The sequence below is a fragment of the Mauremys mutica genome, chromosome 5, assembly GCF_020497125.1.
Source record: "Mauremys mutica isolate MM-2020 ecotype Southern chromosome 5, ASM2049712v1, whole genome shotgun sequence".
Taxonomy (NCBI): domain Eukaryota; kingdom Metazoa; phylum Chordata; order Testudines; family Geoemydidae; genus Mauremys; species Mauremys mutica.
Window position 1 is genome coordinate 8552329 of NC_059076.1, and position 22965 is coordinate 8575293.

General features: G+C 43.0%; 1 protein-coding gene across 13 annotated transcripts in view; it reads left to right on the forward strand.

Moving 5' to 3' along the window:
* ADGRL3 (adhesion G protein-coupled receptor L3) overlaps window positions 1–22965 on the forward strand; it is an 834374-nt gene that overhangs the window by 509092 nt on the left and 302317 nt on the right. The window lies entirely within an intron of this gene.

Genomic DNA, 22965 nt, shown 5'->3' on the forward strand with positions numbered 1-22965 from the left:
TACTATATGCAATAATGATTTAAATTCAGTTTATCTATGATCGATTATATCTTTCCTGAATGCTGAGCAGGTAACAGGAAAAGCAGAATTCATATAATTTAGAAGGTGATTCATTTAGTTATTAATGTGTTATTTTTTTCTCCTAAAATGTTACCATTCTGTTAAATATGATGACAAAGAAAAGACTATGGGCATGTCTGCACAAACACGTTAGTTGGCAGAAAGCTGGGGTATGAATCTACCTTGCACTAGACTGAGGCATGCTCACTGTCTCTGTGGACCCTGATACCACACTGTAAACGTTCCCTAAGCACTTTGGTCAGTTCCCGTGTCCAAGCTGGGTAGATCAAAGTGCACCACAGCAGGGTCCACATGGACGCTCAGGACTTGTCTATGCTGCCCCGCAGTTCAGACTACAGGCATCTGAATAGTATGTGTACCAAAATGCTGTGTTGTAACTCCTTGTGTGGATGCTGCAGGCGCAAACTAAAAGGTTCCCAGTTCACATTAATGTAGTCGTCTTCTAAGAGGACTAAATGAATGCAAAGTAGGAACCTAACTGTAGGACAGTGTAAGACATGCCCTTCGTGGACGGAAGGCTAACGCGGGGTAGATTTACACCCCAGCTTGCTGTAAACTTAACTGGTTCCTACAGACAAGTCCCGAAGAAGTCGTTCAAGGTCTTTAGCTTGGATCCATCCATTTCTCTGTAATCAGGCTGTGATTAGTGTGCACAACAATACTTTTAGATAAAGAGATTTTAAAGGAAATTGTGACTTCGCAAATCTGGGAATGAGCAGAAGTGAAAATAAGTTCCAGCCCTACAGCAAAATGCAGGGAAATTAGGAGAAACATGAGACAAAAGACTCAGAGTTGGTACTGTGAGAAGGAAGAACAGGGTGAATTTAAGGATATTGATCTATGAAGGATTTCAGATGGGGAGAAAAAATTAAAAGGATTGCTTCACTCCACAAGTTAATGATGAGCACGTACTTTGTGAGTGGTGGAGTGAAACGGAACAATATGTGAGTTATTGGTCATCCGAAAGGAGCAAAAATCAATTGCATTCTTTTCTTATTCTAGTTTATTTTATCCTTTTTGAGAAATCTTTTCCATATACTTCAACGGAGTCTCCGCTGTCCCCTTTTCAGATGGTGGCTGTGGACAGTAATTGAATCTGTTACAAAAAAATTAATCTCGCCTTCAGTGAAAAATGAGGTGGTCGCAGGTTTGTGAACAAGAGAAATATTTTTGTTGCTTTTTCCTTTCTGAGCTCAGAAGTTCAGTGAGAGCTGAGCAATCTTTGGGGCTATTTGGATGCTATGCTTAGTGTTGCTTCATTATAGACGGAAGGGCTATTCGTGACATTTTGATCTGGATTTGAAGTTCCCCTCATTTTAGAAGAGTTTGGGTAAAAATTAAATATTGGATGAAAATTAAAATTGCAAGTAGAAAACATTTCACTGGGGGGAAATATTTGTTTTGGAAAATGGCAAGAATTGTCTGAGATTCACTTCAGGTAATTTTGCAGTTGCAACAGGGGATTGACTGTCATCAGCTTTAGGCCTTCCTCTTCCTTCCCCCTTCCCCCCCCCCCCGGGGGGGGGAAAAAACACCCTCCTGTTTGCAGTTGTTCCAAAGCATGGAATTTAACCCTGTTTGAATGTCCTTTGTGAAACATTAAACTAAGCAATGATACATATCCATTGATCTCCCCCACCAGGGTGTAGGGGTGGCCAGATTTCTTGCCTTTCTCAACCTGAATTCTTTTTCCACGCTGTGGAAAATCTCTGTCACTTCCTGTTTGACAGAAAACATCATCCTGTGATGTCACAGGTCCCCAGGGTTGCGTGGGACTTTTGAGGTCATTGAGCCTAAAAAAATGATGTGTTCTCAAACAGAGAGCCAGGATGGGCCAAGGGCCCTTCACAAAGACAAATAAGTGAACTTGGCTGCAAAATTCCCCACACAGCCCCATTGGTGGGGTCATTATTTTACTTCCAAATCCAACACACTCACTCATTTCTGAGTGAGTGGGTGAGTCGACATTTACTAGACGTGTACATTTGGATGTGTTTGTGGATAAGGGAGAGAGAATCTTCAAAACCTTGACAAAGCCCTGGCTGGGATGATTTAGTTGGGGATTGGTCCTGCTTTGAGCAGGGGGTTGGACTAGATGACCTCCTGAGGTCCCTTCCAACCCTGAGATTCTATGATTCTGTGATTCTATGTAGAGAATGTCTGTGGTTCTTTCCTTCTCTCATGAGTTAAGGCCCAATATACTGCACTTTGAAGTCAATGGGAGTTGTTTATGTTGACATCAGTGGGTATTGGATCAGGCCCCAGAATGTCATCTTTAACAAGGACAGCACAACAGCTGAGGAAACGGACAGCAATACCAGCTGTAGCAGTCTGGTAAGCAGTGAAGGAATCTGATCTTTTTCTAAGAAAAAATCATGGATAGCTTAATATTTTTTTCCTGTTTTTTTCCTGAGTTGTTCAGTGCCTTTACAACCAATTGGTGTCTTTAGTTCAAGCATGAAACATTAAGTAGCACTTTCCTACAACATCACAATTTCAGAGTAGCAAAACATGTAAACAATATGTGTTTAATTAGAAAATAAAGAAAAGGATTGTAAAATTGATGGGGAGAATTGCCTGTTAAAATAAATTAGAAGAGAAGTTTAGAAACAAGGCCTTTGGAAAACAAAAGTTGCCTGCAACAAGAAAATTGATTTATCACGCAATCTAAATAACTAGTAACATATGGGAAATACATTTTAATAAAAACTCTAAACATACAAACATAAAAACAAACAAACAGGTGCTTGAGTCTTTGTTTTCCTTGAGATAATCATTCTTTTTACCTTCTCTCAAAACAATCTAGAGGAATAAGTCTTTTAAATGCATCAGTTTGTCCCCCGTCCCCCCCACCAATTAATACTTTTTTGTGGACTTTAATTGAAAGGTGCATCTCCAAATGTAGCTTTTATACACATTGGAGAGCATTCCTATAAAAATGTTTTCTACATGCGATTGCTGAAATGAAACAATAGGCATTTGTTCCTTGCAGGGGATCAATGGCAAAGGATCATGGGAATTCAGCAGCTTGGCCTCTCTAGTGATTTAAAGAAGTAGACAAGGGGGCACGTTGAAATCTTAGATCTGTAGCAAAGTCAAGTGAAATTCAATTGAGCTGGAGACAGCCAGTTCAGTGCTTTTTACAGAGTGAAACCAAATATTGATTTTTTTCTCAAAAACTGCTAATTAAATGCTGCATTTTAAGGAGTTTCCTCCCTTTGTTATTTTATTGGGAGCTGGATTCAATTACTGTAAAGGAATCTTTTGAAGAAAGGTCTGTTTAGGGTCCACAAAACCTATGAAGCTGATTGTTAACCCATATCTCCAGGAGGTGATACTGGGTAGAAGGAAATGATCTATCCCTCCTGTTCTTCAGTCTCCACAGTAGCCATTTGCTTCATGGATGCCTTCTTATATCGAGCTTCTGCTAGTCTGTTTCCTTGCCTGTTGGGTGGAAGTAACATTGAAAATGACTCTTCATTTCTGTCAGTATTCTCCATAACAAATGCTCCAAGAACTTCAACTAAAATAATAGTGTTGATGTTCTGGTCTACTGCTTGCAACATTATGCTCCAGAATTGAGCTGAGGACAAAATTGTGAGTGGCGCACATGCAGTGAAGACCCTTTCCTGTATATCTTTTATGATCCTAACATTAACCCAAGATATTCATTCTGATTATCCCCATCTGGTGACCCAGCTGGCATAAATAATCTGAAAAACCTCACCCTTGTCTCCTACTGTACTACTGAAGTAAAACAAGGGTGGCGTTTGGACAGTGACACCCACTGGTGGGGTGCTGCTTATCCTCCACAGCAGCAGTGCTGTCCCTGCCTCCTCACCGGGGAGCAGTCCTTGAGAGCTCTACTCCTTATGTGAGGTCCTTCGCTCTGCTCTGTACCCCTGTAAGAGACAGGTACAGTCTGGCCTGCTGACATTTGAGGCTGTAAGTGTAAGTAAATGCTACTCAGCATGACTGAGACCTGCAGAATTGATCCCTGAAGCTCCAGCCCATCCCATAACAAAATGCTGGGATTAAAAATAATTAATGTTGCTTGTCAGGATTCAAGGCCATGCATCAAATTCCACTCTGTTACCGCAGTGGGAAGCCAGAGTAATCTCACTGGTTTCAGCAGAGTTATTCTGGATTTACAGCAGTGTCAGTGGGAGCAGAATGATTTTACCAGAGCAATCTGTCCAAAAACACGTGTAACCCCTTTGGGGTCTAGAGAGCACGGCCCCTTTAAATCTTTTTCCCAAGGGGGAGGGGGAGAGTAAGAAAAAGGAGGGAAACTCCAGGGGGCAGGGCTGGAGCTGGAGGGAGAGAGAGGGGAAGCAGCATGGCTGGCCCTGGAGAAGGAAGCAGAGAGAACCTGCCTGAGGCCTGGGAAGGACGGGCCCGATCGGGGACAGCCCAGGACAGGAGCCCGGAGGAGCCCTGTGCCGGGGGGAATCACCCGAGCAGGACAGGCCGGAGCTGGACCCAGGATCACGGCTGCCCAGCGCTGCCTGGGGCTGTGAGCACTGGGGCTGGTGACTCTGCACTGGGAACAAGGAGGGAGGCTGTAGCTAGTTCAGTGGGGAGGGGGTCGCTCTGGGGGGCTTTGCAGAGAGCGGCAGAAGAGGCACCGGAGGGGTTTGCTGGGGAGAGGTCACTGGCGCCGAAGATGACCAGGAGCCCCCAAGACTCACCACCGGACTGGAACTTTGCTCAGGCCTCCTGAACTCTGTGTGCAGACACATTGCTCAGTGTCTGCCCTTCCAGACTGTGCTACCACTGGGCCCGTGGGGCCTGTTCTACTGCTCCCCCTGTATTTCCCCTTGTTGTTTTCCTTCCCCCAGCCCTCTGTAAATAAATATCTCCCTTTGTTACATCCATTGTACTTTTCCTGTGGGTGGGTGTGTTCACTCTGGGGGGGGGGTTGGAACAGCTGCCCCTGGGGTGGAAGGGGTTTCTCCTGCTGCATTCCTGCACGCGCTGTCTCTTGGCCAGAGCTGCCTGCAGAGCAGACTCCATCTTGGCCACGAGGGCGCTAAAGTTACACACGTGTTCAATTTTCGGTTGTATTTTAGGTGTAATTCATGCTGGGACATACATATGTAGGGCTCAGGGTCTAGTCTAATGCAGTCCTTTTTGACGCAGATGGACTTCTGCCACTGGTGAAAGGGGTGCCTGTGTGTGTGTGTGGGGGGGTGACATAGTTTCTCCTGACCTGTACACTCTTGCAGTAAGGAGTGTAGGGCTCTCAGGTGCTGTATTATTGCAGGGAGTTGGTTACATGTGACACTGTGCGGGACACGGTGTTAATTTTGAACAGCTACAGTCGAACCAATGAATTCTTGAATCCATTTCTCAAGACTTGTCCAGTTTCTGTTTTCTGGGCGGGTGAAACAGTATAACACAGATTCTGCTTACCTCTTCCTTGGCAGAGCTGAAAACTAGTTGGTTTGAGCTATGTCATCACTGCAGCTAACTGGAGATAGCTACACTTCAGTTAGCCTAGCTTGAGTCAGAGCAGCCATGCTGCAAACTAACTCTCTTTGAACTGCACTGAGCGATTGGAGCAGTTGCTGATTTGTGCTCACTCAGGCTGTCGCTAGACCCCTGCTGAGCCAGCAGGCTTGAATTTAAAGTGCCATCACACTCCAGCTAAAGATTCTTGCCTGTGTGTGGGTGTTAGGTTAGGTTAGGGGCAGCACTTGAGTTAACTCTGTAATGAAGACAAGCCCTTAAGCTCACCCTGGGTACAATGGTGGTGACATTTGTTGGCAGGGGAAACATTTTGAGGAAGTGTCAGTTGCTGTGGGTGCACCCTTAGTTGTGAGGGCATTAGCTCTCTGGGTGTTAAAATACTTTGCTTTCTCAAGCTCTTACTGGGCTCATCTGCTGCTCCTAGCGCTTCAAGAAACAGAGGTGGATGGAAATGCCCACAGTTGGTTGGAGATTGCCTCCTTTACTCATGGCAGTGGCGGCCCATACCTTTGTCAGTCAACAGCCAAGCTTCTGTGAGGTGTTCTGAAGGCCCTTGAGCAGCATGAGCTATTATTGAATGAGGCTGCCTGGCCTTTTAGATAGGATAGAGGCCACCAAGAGCATGTTACAACTATGCTGCCTAATCCACACTGGTTGCAGAGCCTTTCTCTGGTGTTGATTACTATCTACAAACTCTAAATGGTCTAGCTCCCAGTTACCTTCATAAGCCCTGATGTGACACCTGAAACCTGCCGTCCTTAGAGTGAAACCTCCCGGAGCAAGATTGGCTGGCATGTAGAATTATCTCCTGCTGGAAATCTCTCTGAGTCTAAGCATATCTATTTTTAGAACATGATGCAAGATTCACATTTTCATTCAGCCTTTTTTTTAGTAACTGTGAGTGTTGGAATTTCCTTGGCAGTCAGTTTCCTAGCTGGAAACCCTCCACTCTGATTCTGGTCTGTTCAGGACAGCTGATTAGCTTGCTTTAGTGGGCTTAGAAATATATGCTTCCTGTTTTGGAGGAAATGTGTTATTCTCTTGATCTAAGTTATGTTCAGTAGATTCTCCTGCTTCTTCTTTCTCTTCTTTTATTTGAAGCAGTTTTACAATGCAGATAAGGTGAACCCTCTGTCCTTAAAATATGCTAATTAAGTGCATTTGCGTCTCAGTTAAAAGATGTGGCAGTGTAGTGATGAATAAGAACAGTGTTGTGTACCTGACAAACGTGAAATTAATAAATAGTTATGCCCATCTGGTAACATGTAGCATTCATATAATGCCTACGTGTGTGTTGGAGACTTCTGTATATTGTATATTACCATTGTGTTTTACCAGGCATGTAGTGAAATGTGCTAGTAAACTACTGTACCTACCTTTGACATTTAAAAAAAATGCAGAGAATGCATTTAAAACGTGTATCCCCCAGGTTTGTGTTTAATATTGGCGTATGCGCTCTTGACGTGATGGCAACCATTTAATTCAGTAGATTCTCCTGCTTCTTCTTTCTCTTCTTTTATTTGAAGCAGTTTTACAATGCAGATAAGGTGAACCCTCTGTCCTTAAAATATGCTAATTAAGTGCATTTGCGTCTCAGTTAAAAGATGTGGCAGTGTAGTGATGAATAAGAACTTTAAACACATATGACACCTCGTTAAAATGTAATTTTCACATCATAACTCTGAGCCCTTTACTTTGACAGCTGAGTAATGTGAATGGTGAGCAGAGAATCTTGAACATTTTCAAAGCACACGTGCTAATAGGTAGCTGAAAGCAGCTTCCTGCATTGTTCAGCTTGAAACATCCTTGTGAGTAGGGATAGCTCAGTGGTTTGAGCATTGGCCTCCTAAACCCAGGGTTGTGAATTCAGTCCTTGAGGGGGCCACTTAGGGATTTGGGGCAAAAATTGGTCCTGCTAGCAAAGGCAGGGGGCTGGACTCCATGACCTTTCAAGGTCCCTTCCAGTTCTAGAAGATTGGTATATCTCCAATTATAAATAAATTGCCAGGGAAATACATCAAGAGAGCTGTAGAATTTTAAAGCCTGCTTGTATACAGGATATGAATTGCTACAGTTTCAAGATCTCAGGGTGATAAGACACATTTCCTGACTCTGAAATTTAATCCAGGCTGAATTTCAAAATCCACATTGAACCTTGGTGTTGTACAGCTCCTTATGCTGGATGACGGCAATATTTCAGGGGGCTGCTAGTTGTTAATTGCAGATGATTCTGTATTTTTATTTTCCAGTTGCTTTCCTCTGAGTATCCCTAGCTCTCCTCTCCAGCTCTTCTTCACCGCTTGCAGCGGTGGCTGCCGGCTTACGTACATTGTTGCTGTAGTCGTTATAGGAAGCCCAGCCATTGCTTACAGTAGCAGTCACATGCGTGTTTATGATGAACAAAATTGTTGGCATATAGTCTTTGATCTCTCCCTTTATGTGACTGTGTCCTGGGAATTGAAGGTTCCCCTTTAAATAAATCGTGTTCCTTTCTGCTGTGTAGCCAGAAGGGTATGTCAGTCCAGGCAAGGGCAAGAATTCGGTTCAACTGACTCACTGTGTTTGGAATGACACTGGCACCTTAGTGTTAATTTGTTGGTCTAGCTACTTATTTAAAAGAATCAAGCTAATGCGATAAGGCCCAAAGACCAGTCAATACATTTATTGGACATTATGGCGCATCTGTCTTTTCTTCTTTTACTCATTAAAAACGGTGCTTGTTAAAAATGATAATGTAGTACTATTGGCAGCTCTTATAATGGTCATCCTGCCATTCAGCAACTGAAGCTGGAGTGGGAACTTTCTTCTATTCTGCCTCCTCATGGGAACTCTCAGATTCCTGCAGTGCGAGAGCCCCAGTATTCCAAATGCTCCTTTTGTGGAGCTGCTGAGACATTTCACTAGAGCTTGGCTTGCACACAGTGAGCGTCTTCTTGGCCTGTCCAGTAAAAACACATGTGGCTTCTTGCTCCCCCGAAGTAAAATCATCCTTCTATAAATGGGACTGCAGAATGGGAAATAGCTTTGCCGAGGGGAGAGAGAGGGTTCATAGTAGTCCCTCAGTCACTACTTTTCTCACTGCACCTATTCACATCATCCTGAAGCAAATGTCACAGCAGCCCAGCCAGTGGGAGAGCTGGATATACACCTCTATCCCGATATAAAGCCACCCGATATAATAAGAACTCGGATATAACGCGGCAAAGCAGTGCTCCGGGGGGGGGGGGGGGGGGGGGGGCTGCACACACTGGCAGATCAGATCAAGTTCGATATAACGCGGTTTTACCTATAACGCGGTAAGATTTTTTGGCTCCTGAGGACAGCGTTATATCGAGGTAGAGGTGTATATTTTCCTGCTTCGAAGATCCAGCTGTATCTCTCTGGGGTTTCCCTAGCTCTCCTCTCCAGCTCTTCTTCACCGCTTGCAGCGGTGGCTGCCGGCTTACGTACATTGTTGCTGTAGTCGTTATAGGAAGCCCAGCCATTGCTTACAGTAGCAGTCACATGCGTGTTTATGATGAACAAAATTGTTGGCATATAGTCTTTGATCTCTCCCTTTATGTGACTGTGTCCTGGGAATTGAAGGTTCCCCTTTAAATAAATCGTGTTCCTTTCTGCTGTGTAGCCAGAAGGGTATGTCAGTCCAGGCAAGGGCAAGAATTCGGTTCAACTGACTCACTGTGTTTGGAATGACACTGGCACCTTAGTGTTAATTTGTTGGTCTAGCTACTTATTTAAAAGAATCAAGCTAATGCGATAAGGCCCAAAGACCAGTCAATACATTTATTGGACATTATGGCGCATCTGTCTTTTCTTCTTTTACTCATTAAAAACGGTGCTTGTTAAAAATGATAATGTAGTACTATTGGCAGCTCTTATAATGGTCATCCTGCCATTCAGCAACTGAAGCTGGAGTGGGAACTTTCTTCTATTCTGCCTCCTCATGGGAACTCTCAGATTCCTGCAGTGCGAGAGCCCCAGTATTCCAAATGCTCCTTTTGTGGAGCTGCTGAGACATTTCACTAGAGCTTGGCTTGCACACAGTGAGCGTCTTCTTGGCCTGTCCAGTAAAAACACATGTGGCTTCTTGCTCCCCCGAAGTAAAATCATCCTTCTATAAATGGGACTGCAGAATGGGAAATAGCTTTGCCGAGGGGAGAGAGAGGGTTCATAGTAGTCCCTCAGTCACTACTTTTCTCACTGCACCTATTCACATCATCCTGAAGCAAATGTCACAGCAGCCCAGCCAGTGGGAGTGCTGGATCTACACCTCTATCCCGATATAAAGCCACCCGATATAATAAGAACTCGGATATAACGCGGTAAAGCAGTGCTCCGGGGGGGGGGGCGGGGCTGCACACTCTGGCAGATCAGATCAAGTTCGATATAACGCGGTTTTACCTATAACGCGGTAAGATTTTTTGGCTCCTGAGGACAGCGTTATATCGAGGTAGAGGTGTATATTTTCCTGCTTCGAAGATCCAGCTGTATCTCTCTGGGGTTTAAATACCACCATTGTAAAGAAATGTAAATTCACGATCTAAAAACGACAACAAATAGATAAATGTGTTTTCTTGTCACCAGTTACTTATGATCATTTGTGTATATCCACATGCTACACCTCCCGAGTATAGTATGTTTCAGTGAGGGCTGAGGTTTGATGATCTTTTATTTTCTCCCAGAATAACTTTTTCATATCAGCTCCAAACAGGGTGGATTTGATTTAAATCATGATTTAAATCACTAGACAGGAAGCCTCAATTTAATCATGGATTTCTACATAAAAGTGCATTCTTTTGGTTGTTATAACCCTAATACATATTCTTCACAACTCAGAGATAGATGTAGGTTTCATTTTTAGAAGGTACAAACTATACATTTTTAAAGTGATTTATTTTGAAAACTTTTCAGATTAGTTTTACAGCTATATCAGAAAATGAATGATTGGTTGGTTATTTCATTTACCAAAGATAATTGAAGCAGATATTTATGAAGTCATTGGGAGGTGAACTATCTCCAATTCAACAAGTTAATCATTAATATTTGCAGGATTTTCTTGCCATGCTGTATTAGGAGGAGAACAGGAAGGGGGGAGGGATAGCTCAGTAGTTTGCACATTGGCCTGTTAAACTCAGGGTTGTGAGTTCGGCCTGGTCTACAGTATGAGTTTATCTCAAATTTCGCAGCGTTAAATTGAATTAACCCTGCACCCGTCCACACAACAAAGCACTTTACTTCGATATAAAGGGCGCTTAAAATCGATTTCTGTACTCCTCCCCGACAAGGGGAGTATCACTGAAATCGACATTGCCATTTCAAATTAGGGTTAGTGTGGCCGTAATTCGACGGCATTGGCCTCCGGGAGCTATCCCACAGTGCACCATTGTGAGTGCTCTGGACAGCAGTCTGAACTCGGATGCACTGGCCAGGTAGACAGGAAAAGCCCCGCGAACTTTTGAATTTTATTTCCTGTTTGCCCAGTGTGGAGCACTGATCAGCACATGCAGTCCCAGAACCGAAAAAGAGCTCCAGCATGGACCATATGGGAGATACTGAATCTGATCTCTGTATGAGGAGATGAATCTGTTCTATCAGAACTCCGTTCCAAAAGACGAAATGTCAAAATATTTGAAAAAATCTCCAAGGCCATGATGGACAGAGGCCACAACAGGGACTCAACACAGTGCTGCGTGAAACTTAAGGAGCAGAGACAAGCGTACCAGAAAGCCAAAGAATCAAATGGACGCTCATGATAGGAGGAGCGACTGATGACTGTAGCTATTCCACAGTTCCTGCACTCTCCGAAAATCATTTGAATTCTGGGCTGAGCTCCCAAAGCCTGAAGGGTCAAAAAACATTGTCACAGGTGGTTCAGGGTATATGTCGTCTCTCCCCCTCCCCGTGACAGCAAAGAGAAAAAAATCGTTTCTTGCCTTTTTTCACTGTCACCATATGTCTACTGGATGCTGCTGGCAGACGCGGTGCTGCAGCGCTACACAGCAGCATCCCCTTGCCTTGCCTTGCGGACGGCAGACGGTGCAGTATGACTGATATCCGTCATTGTCATCCCGTGGGTGCTCCTGGCTGGCCTCGGTGAGGTCTGCCGGGGGCGCCCGGGCAAAAATGGGAATGACTCCAGGTCATTCTCTTCTTTAAGTTTTGACTAATGGAGATTCAGTCCTGCCTGGAATATCATGGCAGCTGTAGGCTTCTGCCTCAGGCTGCTCTCCTAGTCAGCAGCACTGCGCGGTCGCGCCTACCCCAGCCTACTCCTTGCTACCAGGGCTCACAATCAGATACTTAGACCTCTACATTTTGCTGCAAATAAAAAAATTAAGCTGCCGTTTAGAACTGTCCCCCAACATACATATGCTGGGGCATTTTGTATTTTACCAGTGTCAGCCAAAGGCCCACACACAAATGGAGATTCAGTCCTGCCTGTGCTTCTATCCTAGTGCTTGTCACAGATTCCCATTTTCAGCTATAGGCTGAGCAAGTGGAGAATGGTGGTTCACTCTACTTCGCTGTAAGCCAACAGCCCTCCTCTCCCCCTCCTTTGATCTCTGCTTGCAGAGGCAATAAAGTCAGTGTTGTTTCTTATTCCTGCATTCTTTATTACTTCATCACACAAATGAGGGGATAACTGCCACGGTAGCCCAGGAGGGGTGGGGGAGGAGGGAAGCAATGGGTGGCGTTGTTGCAGGGGTACCCCTAGAATGGCATGCAGCTCATCATTTCTGCGGGATATCTGGGGCTCTGACCCGGAGCGGCCGTTTGCCTCTCTGGTTCTTCAGTAGGTTTGCCTGATGTTCTAAGCAGGACTGACTCTCCATTAGACAAACCTAAAGAAGAGAATAACCTGGGGAGCCATTCCCATTTTTGTCCAGGCGCCCCTGACCGACCTCACTGAGGCCGGCCAGGAGCACCCATGATAGCAGCAAATGGTACAGTATGACTGGTAACCGTCTTTGTCAACTTGCAAAGCAGCAGACGGTACAGTATGGCTGGTAACCGTCTTTGCAACTTGCAAAGGCAAGGGGATGCTGCTGTGTAACACTGCAGCACCGCGTCTGTCAGCAGCATCCAGTAGACATATGGTGATAGTGAAAAAAGGCTGAATGGGCTCCATGGTTGCCATGCTGTATCGTCTGCCCGGGCAATCCAGGGAAAAGGGCGCGAAATGATTGTCTGCTGTTGCTTTCACGGAGGGAGGATTTTTACCCATAACCACCTGCGACATTGTTTTTGCCCCATCATGCATTGGGCTCTCAACTCAGAATTCTAAGGGGCGGGGGAGACTGCGGGAACTATGGGATAGCTATGGGATAGCTACCCACAGTGCAACGCTCCGGAAATCGACGTTAGCCTCGGAACATGGACGCACACCACTGAATTAATGTGCTTAGTGTGGCCGCGTGCACTCGACTTTATACAATCTGTTTCCAAAAATTGATTTCTGTAAAATCGGAAGAATCCTGTAGTGTAGACATACCCTTCAATCCTTGAGGGGACCATTTAGGGATCTGGTGGGGGGGAAAAAGAAGGGAAGAAAAAAAAAACTGTCAGGGACAGTACTTGATCCTGCTAGCGAAGGCAGGGGACTGGACTCAATGACCTTTCAAGGTCCTTTCCAGTTCTAGGAGATTGGTATATCACCAGACAGGCGTATACATTATTTTATTTAACTAAAACAACATTAATATTGTGGATTTTTTTCTTCAACAGCAAAACATATAGTATTTTAACAAAACAAGCATATGATTTTTTTTAATTTAGTTGAACATTCAAGTTTTTTTTTTTAAATCAGGTTTGTTCTTGCAGTGACTTTCTTTAAAACATCATCAGCAAACATACATTTCTTGAATGGTTCACCCTTAACTCTGAAGTATATTATAGTTGGCATTATGGAGGGATGATTGCTGGATGTCCATGTCATAGCCAACTCCTCTTCTTCAACAGTTAAGGTTTGACCCTGGTAGTGAGTACTGAGAATATTTGCAAGAAAATGAGCTGGATATAGTGCTTGTCCCATTCATTTTTTTTAATGCTTGTAATTTAACCCTGTCATTGCATATTTCTCTTTTTAAGATCTCATTCAGTTCCTTCCAAATTTCAACAGCATCAGCAATAAAACAGCTATTTCCCTGCATTTTGTTCAAGGCTACAGAAATAGGCTTCAGGGTACTCAGCATGTGTTCAACATTTCTCTTAAGCCCAATGTTGAGAACTTGGGCGGTGACAGTGCCATCTATTTTTTCATGATTTTTTTCACAAACTGTCATCGGATTAGGCCAGTGCTTGATATAGTGCTCAAATCAGTCCACTACTGAGTTCCATCGCACGTCTTGTGGGAGAGTTAGCTTGGTTCCTTCCACTTTTTTCAGAGCAGCTGCTGCTGCAAAGTGGTTGTTATGGAAGTATTTTGCAATTTCAACAACGTTGGCCTTTATTTCTGGAACACTGAAGTCTTTGCCTAGGAGGTGCATCAAATGAGCACTGCAACCGTATGTTGTTAGCTTGGGACCCTCTTCACTCCCTTCTAAATAATTTCTTCTCATCTTGGATACATTTGCAGCATTGTCTGTGACCAAGCTGGATACTAGACATTTGAAATTATTGTCATAGTTTGTTATAGCTTTTACTGCTACTTCTTGTAAGTATTCTGCTGTGTGTGCACTTCCTGATGTATCAATGGTTTCTGTAAGGAAGACATTCCTTTCTTCTGTTATCACACAAGCACATACAACAGGATCATTGTGGACATTGCTCCACCCATCAAAACTCAGGTTAAGAATTTCACCCTCTAGACCTTTTGCACACTGCTTGATTTCTCTTTCATACACTTTATCCAGCAATTTGCCTGCAACATCTGCTCTGTTGGGTGGATTGTATCCTGGTCTTAATGACTGAACCATGTTAATGAAGTGTGAGTTTTCAATCATATGGAAAGGAGAGTTTGTTGCATAAACAAACCAGGCAGTTTTTTCATCAATTACCTCTTTTTGTAATCTACTGGTTCTTATCACAATTTTTTCTATGGTTGTTTCTGGATGATGGAGATTTTTTTTTCTTATTGCTAGAGTTGATATACTGTGGCTATATGACATACATGATGTGACTGAAACACTATCATTGGCAGATAACTCTGAAACTATAGAAAATGATGGTGATCTTGAAGGTGGATAGTCTTCAGAATCCTGTATGTTGAGGATGGATTCTCCTAAACAAAATAAGTCAATGCAGTTATTTAATTATTATTACCATACTGCTCATTTAGTATTCCTCATTGCATTCCCTGGCACTCAGTACTACTTTAAAGGTGTAATTATAAAAGGAAAATCTGCCTATTTTAGCTATTTATTTTTTATCACAATTGCATCTAAAATGATAGTACCATAGAGTAACAACTATATTTTGTGTTCAAACATGAAAATTCAAGACTAGTCCAGAAGAAAGACAGGCAGTCCGTAAGAAAGAAGTATGAAATAAAAAAGTTTACCAACCAGAAGACCCTTCATGTTCAGACATGTTCCTTTCATCATCTTCAACACAGCTTCCTCCTGAGAAGCAACACTTCTCATGATGTTGTTTCATTTGGGCAACCTGGCCTTGCATTTCTTTGTTGCACTGTTTGGATTTTGCACACATGCCTGTCTTACCCACAGGTAGAGGAACTTCATTAAAATATTCCCAAACTCGGTCTCTTTTACGGCCTGCTGCTGTTTGTTTTTTATTATTGTTTAGTTTAAATTGCTTTGATAAATCATAGTAAGTTTAGGCTGTAACATAGATTTTCAACATTCCAAATTCAATTTTGAATGGGTTTATTTTAAGGAGAAAAATATATTTCATTTAAATTTAAAAAATCCCTAATTTTTTTATCCACCTTGATATTATCCCACTTTTACAACTTGCCTTCCTAAGGATAGAGATTTAACATACTTTTTGGCAGAGGCACTGTGTTATAGTGGATAAATCCACCATCGCCTGGATGGGGTCTGTTACCAGTTCTGTTACAACCTGCCTGTGTGACCTTTGCAAAGTCACTTAACTCTGTTACTCACTTGCTGATCTAGAAGATGGAGCTTCCTTGGCACATCCCCTCTTGGGCTGAGGAGGCATTTTGGGGGAAATTCAGGAAGTAAAGTAATAACGCGATTGAGGTCAATGGGAGCTCTGATTTCACCCTTCATCCCTAAGTTTCCATTCACGCTCTGGCTGGTTCAGAGAAAAACCCATTTTTGACCTATGCACCCCACTGTAACACTGCATTTAATCACACACACACACACACACACACACAATTTAAAATGAACATAAACAAAGGCCAGCTCTGGTGCCTAAAGAGACGAGAAGTAAAGAGATAACAATGCACTTTTAATGTGCACTTTATTTTTGAAATAATAATGGCGATAGGTGTCTTATATGAGCCTAGGCAGAGAAATAGACAAAATATTTGTTTCTGTGAGTTTTCCTCCATTGGCTTCGAGGAGAAAGAATCCTAACTAATTGTTAAATCAAGTACATTTCTTAAATATTTTACTCTTGCTGCCCTTGAAAACTGGCTCTGATATGAGACAGTGCCCAAAGCTGCCTATGTTTCAAGTTTTGTAACACAGGTGATTTTTGTTGGCCAGATCTAGAAATATGAAACATTTTACAGATGATATAATAAAGGAGCCCATATTTCCACCTCCAAAAGTATTTACCCACTTCATTCTGAATTTTCAGAAGATATTCTGGTTCTCAATGACACTTAACCCTAAAAAATAGAAATACGCATATTTATTTACTCACTTTTTTATTGTTGCCAAGAGGGCTTAAAATCGTCTTTATAATTGGACTGTAGCCACAACTTTAGCGATGGAGAGGAGACCAACTATATATAATAAAACAGTACCACACACTTGAAGGCCCAGAACTATGAAATCTAAGGCCTCTAGGTCCAAAAAACCAAAGGTCTCTATCCCTGGGCCTAAAGGTTGACGTCTGTCTGTTGTAGAAATAAACTTTTGTGTTTCCCCCCCAAGCTTCAGGCAACCAAGAGATGGCAGTTCACTTATGCACAAATAGTCCAAGATTCAGCAATGCAATTAAGCGCTTGGTTAAGTGCCTTGGTGAATCAGGGTGGTGATGGACAAACCTGCTTCTTCTGAAGTCATGGTAGAAAACTCCCATTACTGTCAATGGGAGCAGATTTGTGTCCCCAAACTATCCACTACAAAATTTGCAAATAGCCTGGCTAATTTATAATTATTTTTCTCCAAATGTAGCTGACACACCAGCTGTCAGGGATCTGCAGTTTTCACAAGAGCCTAAAAGAGTTAGGGGCCCAAATACCCATTGTAAATCAATGGGGTTTAGGCCACTAACTCCCTTAGACACTTATAAAAAGTGCCAACCATACTTACATGGGAAGTGTTTTAAAGTGGTAGTACCAAGATTGTTTTGAACTAGAAAGAGAAAAAGAAACTTTAGACCTTTTTGCTGCTCTGGCATTTTAAAGGGGACTGAAAGTGGGACTAAATTTACACTCAGTGTCTGGCACCTTCACAGTGCCAGAAAAGTGGAAAAGGGGCTCAGTGTAAAAGATAATATGGTTCTCTACGTTTGTACAGGGCCTAGCACAATGGAGCCTCATTCTGGTTGAGGCCTCTAGATATCACAACTTCCATTGTTAAATAAAAGCAATAATGGAAGAGGTGGGAAATAAAGTGCATCAGACGTGACACCAAATGTGTTAAGTTAGAGGGAAAATGTGCACTCTTTCATTGCAGAACAAAGCTGTGTACCTGCATTTTCAGTGCACCTTCCCACCAGAAAATACATCTGTTTGCTACGGCTTTGGAATCCTCGTACACTGAGTTCCTTGACGTCCTGCTGGGGTCACTTCCAAACTTCTTTTTATATCCACTGTGTTTTTATCTCCTCAGTCCACCTTTGCTGGACCTAACTTAATCATGAGAGTCTAAATAAAAACCCCCACATCTGTGATGACTCAAACCTTCTGTCATCTCACACAGAGTCTGTTCGAATGGGCTTACATCTTTTGCATTGGAATGATGTTCTCATCAACAACAAAATTGGAACTAGAATGTGAAGAGTTAAATGTCACCCCAGTTCATGCAAATAGAAGTGCCAGGCAGCGAACAACAATATGTAAACTTTGCAGAGTGAAAGTTTCATCTAAGTAAGAAAGAAACGTAGGTTAGGGAATCTGTTCAGTAATATTCAGCATACAGTAAATGTCCTAAAAATGGAGGGTGTTTTTTTTCTATCAGTATAGAAATATCTCTATAATTGCTAGTTAATTATATGCCCTTTCTTTGTACTCTGAAATTTCCTTTTCAAAGTAGCAAGCTTCTGATATTCTTTCTCAAAACGCAACAAAAAATATAGATTAACCAAAGGCTCCTGCAGAAGGTGACCTTCAAACCAGTGTGTGGCTCAAAGAAGCCAAATCGAGCATCATGTTTGTACTCTCCCCCCGCTTCTTTCCCTGAATGTTTTCAAAATCTACTACAACTATGATGCCTTGAACTGATACTAACAGTCACATTGTCTCTTGTTAGTGAAGGAAAGCTCTGTCTTTGAAAAGCTGTATTTAATTAGATTTAACCTCCCCCCCCAAAAAAATTCCTATATTAAAGAGATGCTAAGGATGCAGTGTTAAGCACTTTGAAGCCAGGGAATGCCATATTTAAGGTTATACACTCACCCTTTGCCCCATTATAATACTTTCTTTGTATTATTGTATGCCGCTTTTCCATACATACTGTGTTTCAACAACCTTAGATACACAGGAAGAAAATACTAGGTATGAAAGGTCTCTTTAATCTAGCAGAGGAAGGCAGAACAAGAACCAACCGCTGGAAGTTAGAGCCAAGCAAATTCAAATTAGAAATATGGCATATATTTTTAACAGGGAGGATGACTAACCACTGGAACAAACTGCCCAGGGGAGTGATGGAGTCTCCATCTCTTGGTGTCTTCAGATCAAGACTTGATGTCTTTCTGGACATCGCACCTCAGTAAAACACAAGTTAATAGGCTGAATATGGGAGAAACAGTATGAAATGTGTGGCCTGTGCTATGCAGGAGGCCAGATTAGACGTTCTAATGGTCCCTTCTGGCCTGAACATCTAGGAGCGAGCTGTGGATGCTGTTTAGTACTCTGTCCTGCTCTCTGTGCCAGGCCGGAAAAAGAGCTGTGTGTAGCTCAAAAGCTTGTTTCTTTCACTAACAGACGATTGGCCAAGAAAGGAGATTGCCTCACCCGCCTTGTCTGTCTAGAGGCGATTAGTCATTTATATGAAGAGACCACATTAAACCTTTCTCATTCAACATAATTTAATTGAGTGTGCAACACAGAATAGAAGTGAAGATGTGCTGGCATTCACAGGCTACCTAAAGGCCTGATCCAATTCAAACTGAAGTCAGAGAGAGTCTTTTTTTCATTGACTTCAGTGGGAGGTTAAGTTTGCAACCAAGGAGTGGGTTCAGGAAGTAGATATGGCAGGTTCAGAGCCTCAAACATGCCAAGGAGGGAGCAGCAGTGGCAGGAGTCTTGTTAAGAGCAAGTGGTGGTGGGGTGGAACTGACTTATTGGTAGGAGAATGAACGTGTGCCTCAGTAAATTAAATAAATATTCATCTTCCAGCGTATGGCTAAAGGGAGGACGTTTTTTTTCCTTCAGGCTACAAGGCTGAGTGTGTCTCAAAGATGCATTTCAATCCATTTCAATCCTTTTCTAGGCTTTGAGTCATAAACAAAGTGCCAGAACTTTCCCAGCACCTGCCTCTCTGCCCTCACTTGGTTCATGGAGACTTGTGCTCTGCCAGCTTTGGGTTCTGGTATCTGACTCAAGGTAGCGCTGTCACTCTCACTTTTAAGAGTCCATCACTTTCACCTTGGGGTTCTGATCAGTTGCTCCAAGAACATCCCTCAGATGGATAGTCAAAGTTAAGTGAAGAGTCATGTAACTAACACTCACTCTTGTAACAAGCAAATATGTGGCAGTTATTCATATTATTCAGTGGGGAAAGGGAAAGTGTAAGAGGAGAAGCCAAATATGTCCCTTTTTCTATAGTATCAGAGGGGTAGCCGTGTTAGTCTGGTTCTGTAGAAGCAGCAAAGAATCCTGTGGCGCCTTATAGACTAACAGACGTTTTGGAGTATGAGCTTTCGTGGGTGAATACCCACTTTGTCGGATGCATCCGAAGAAGTGGGTATTCACCCACGAAAGCTCATGCTGCAAAACGTCTGTTAGTCTATAAGGTGCCACAGGATTCTTTGCTCCTTTTTCTATAGCCATTAGTCACTGTTCATCCTGAGTTTAGGCCCCCTCCACCAGCTAGACACATTGCATTATCTCCCCCCCGCAAACCACACTCCCGCTTTTTCCTCCACAGCACCACTTACCTCTTCCAGCTTTTCCCTCATGAAATCGCACAGCCCTGTGTTCTCACAACGATATGAGCTAGTTGCTTGACTCAAAGGTACAGTGGTCTGACACACAGTGGGCACATCACCTGCGTTCTATCCGATCAGCCCTGGCAAACTAGAGAGCCATTCATGCATGCCTAGAATAGCTGCACTGGACTTACGCATTTAGATGGGCAATTGAATTGTAGTCAGCTATACAGTGCTTCAAAACAGCTCATCATCAACTAGTGTTTGGGAAAGACGCCAATAGACTTATAACTTCCTAGGGAGTGAAAAGCTCATAGAGGCTTTGCTCTTCTCCTAGCATATCTACAAATCTTTGCCCTTTAATTTCTCTCATTGTACCTTACAGAATCTATTATTTTAAGTGAAGAACAGATTCTCGCATCCCAGGCTTGATTAGGGGAGACGCTGATTGTTGTTTCACAGGTTCATTGTTTGGGTTTTTTTGCTAAACCTACTGCAGCTGCTCAGTAAGGAGCGAATGATCCCATCATTCCTTGGTCTATTCCCAGTGTCTTTCCAAAACATAAGCAGATGAAGAGCTATTGTTTAGTCCTGTATAGCCGCCTAAAGCCCAATTGCTCCACTGACTGTGTTAATTTATTCCACCTATTCAAGCCAACTACTATGCCAACACCCATGGGTATGACGGCAGGTGACTTGCCCATCTTGTGTCAAGGCCTCTGCCTAGCTTCTCTGTTTTTCAGCTATGCTGCTTCTTTCCTTTTTTCTTCCCTTTTGAGTCACAAACAGCTGATAGCTTTGTGAGGATACAGAAAAAAAGCGACTCCCTAAAATGAAATTCCCAGTTTGCTTATACAGTGCAAGTCTGTTTAAATTGAATCCCATGTTATAGTGAAATTGTCCTTAAGTCTCATTTCTGCTCAGTGTATTTTAATCAAGCAAAAATCCTGTTATATTGAAGAAATCCTGTTATTATGAGCAATCACTGGGTTGTTTTAATGGATACAACCCTTTAAACTAAACCTTTGTCAAACTAAGCCTTTGCCCCTTAATCACAAATACGCAAGTCATTTCAACATAAAAAAGCAGGACAGATATTGCAAGTGACTTGAATTTGTATGGATATTTGCTGTCCATTCCAGCATGTAGCATCATGTTTTGCTTTTCTGATGTCTTAGATTGTCCTCCGATGAAATTAAATTTGCTTCGTAGCAAACTGAAATTCACCGTGGACTCAGTCCTGAAGTGCTCAGGCAAAACTTCCACTAGCTTCAGAAAGTTTGCCTGAAGTGCTGAAGAGAAACTGTGCAACGACTTCAGTCTTCGGTCCTATAAGAGTGTTTCACTTTATTACTTTGCGTACATGCCCAGCTAACAGACCAACCATCCAATGTGCATGGACACATGATACCAATGTTTTACGAGTGTTGTTTCACATCACAAGTTCTTTGTTTTCACATAGCTGCCATGCCAAATAGATTAGGAAGGGGTGGTTTAGGTTGCCATGTGGACAGGAAGGGCAGTCTTTCCCTTTCAAACAGGTTATGGGGTCTTTGACAGTCATTTCAAGATCCTTTGCTAGGTGGTCCCACCTCTCTCCGAAGGCTTTAAAGTTGTCAGTAGAGGAGGAGGAATCAGCAGTCGTGGCACCTGCAGAGACAGTAGTTGAAGGGGCAGGTTTTATGGTGACTGGAGCTTTTCTGTACCTCCTTGCATCTTTCTCTTTGTCACTTGGGAGGTCATTATTTAGACTGGTGCATCCTTAGGATGAGGAGTATGGAACTGACTCTCTCGCCTGGTTAGGATAAGTAGAGTGAGTTTTGGATCACTTGCTGTAGAAGGTGACCTCTTGGCAATACATCATGAGACCCTAATCCTATTCCAAATGCTATTCAGGTCAATCCGGGAGCCTGGATCCAAGTCAGGTGTCCTCAGAGGATAGCGAGTGGAGACCTGGAACCGCTTGTCCTGAGAAATCAGAACCTGAGAACTCTCTGTTCTAGTGACACAGGAAAATAGATCATTATATTCTTGAGCTCACTGTAAGAAACAAAACCTCCTCCAGATCCCAGGGCCGCAGCAGAACTGGATGAGCAGTAGGAGACTCTGCATCAATCTCCAGATCTGAGGAAACCAAACCCAAGGATGCCACAGTTTGAGAAGCAGCAGGATTAAGAGACTTACTATTGCCGACAAATGCCCAGTCCTATGGCCCTTACGGAATTGCTTGGCCATGGCCTCGGTAGGTTCAGGCATGAAGACAGTGTTCACCTCTGTCTCTTTTTTCTTGAGTACCAAGGACAGTGGCACTGAGGGCATCCAACACAGGAGTGTTTTGTCTCCAAAGCAGCCCTGCATCTGCTGGGAGCTGGTACTTTGGAGGGTTACCTTTCTTCTGGGGATGTGAGGGTCTTTTGCAAACGTGAATGAAGTCCTGCAGCAGCCCTGCAAAGTAACTAAAGAAGCATTATTCCCATTTAACAGGTGGGGTAAATGAGGTGTAAGGCATTGACTTGCCTAAGCTCAGACTGCAGGTCACTGGCAGAGTCAGGAATAGTATTCAGGAGGCCTGACTTCTGTGCCCTGCTTTACCCAAAAGAGAGGGCTATCCCAATCTAATTATTTACAGTCCTTGTGTTTCATTCACGGGAAGGAGTGCTGCTTGCTGACTCAGCCTGAAGTGCTCACTCATCCGCTGAGCTGTTTAACCAACAACCAGCTGCATCAGATGTTTATACTTCTTGACTTTGTTCATTAGTTTAAAAAAAAAAAGCTTGCAAATCTGTGGTGCAGTGCTGCAGAATGCCGGTAGTAATGAAGATGTTAATTAACAATATTGAACAAGATTTCGAGAGATGAGTTTTAATAAGTAGTGCTAAAAATATTCATTCATTCAAAAGTATTCATCCCCAGAATGAACACAATGAGCACCAGACAAATGCGAACAATGCTCAAGGCCCACGAGCTGCTATGTTAGAGGCGTTTCATTTCTGAGTCACA